We start from the raw sequence: 297 nt of genomic DNA on the forward strand, positions 1-297 counted from the left end.
CGGCCCCGCCGTTGCCGCCGCCGCGGGAGGATGCGCTAGGGCACAGGTCAGTGTCGCGCCGCCGCTCCCCGTCCCCGGGCCGAGCGGGACCCGCCGTTCATCCCCTCGCAGCGCGCCCCCCTCCCCCCCCCCGAGCAGCGAGGCGGGCGGGAGGCTGGAGCCGTGGCAATGTATGGAGGGGGAAGCCATGTTTGATTTATTCCTCCAGCAAACACTGGTGCGAGGATCCCTCGGCTCCCACCCGCCGCGGCTCGTCCCGGACCTGCCTCGCTCCGGCTTTGGGCGGCCGCGGAGTCG

The 297-nt window shown here is 74.1% G+C and overlaps 1 protein-coding gene across 3 annotated transcripts in view; it reads left to right on the forward strand.

The window, feature by feature from the left end:
- NSD2 (nuclear receptor binding SET domain protein 2) overlaps window positions 1–297 on the forward strand; it is a 146,299-nt gene continuing 146,002 nt past the window's right edge. For all 3 annotated transcript variants that reach the window (XR_002099208.1, XM_019525936.1, XM_019525940.1), the window contains exon 1: window positions 1–46. The gene's annotated coding sequence lies outside the window, so the exon portion shown is untranslated. The remainder of the gene's footprint in view (window positions 47–297) is intronic.

The sequence above is a fragment of the Gavialis gangeticus genome, unplaced genomic scaffold (genome assembly GCF_001723915.1).
Source record: "Gavialis gangeticus isolate Ggan-Ray unplaced genomic scaffold, GavGan_comp1, whole genome shotgun sequence".
In the NCBI taxonomy this organism is placed as follows: domain Eukaryota; kingdom Metazoa; phylum Chordata; order Crocodylia; family Gavialidae; genus Gavialis; species Gavialis gangeticus.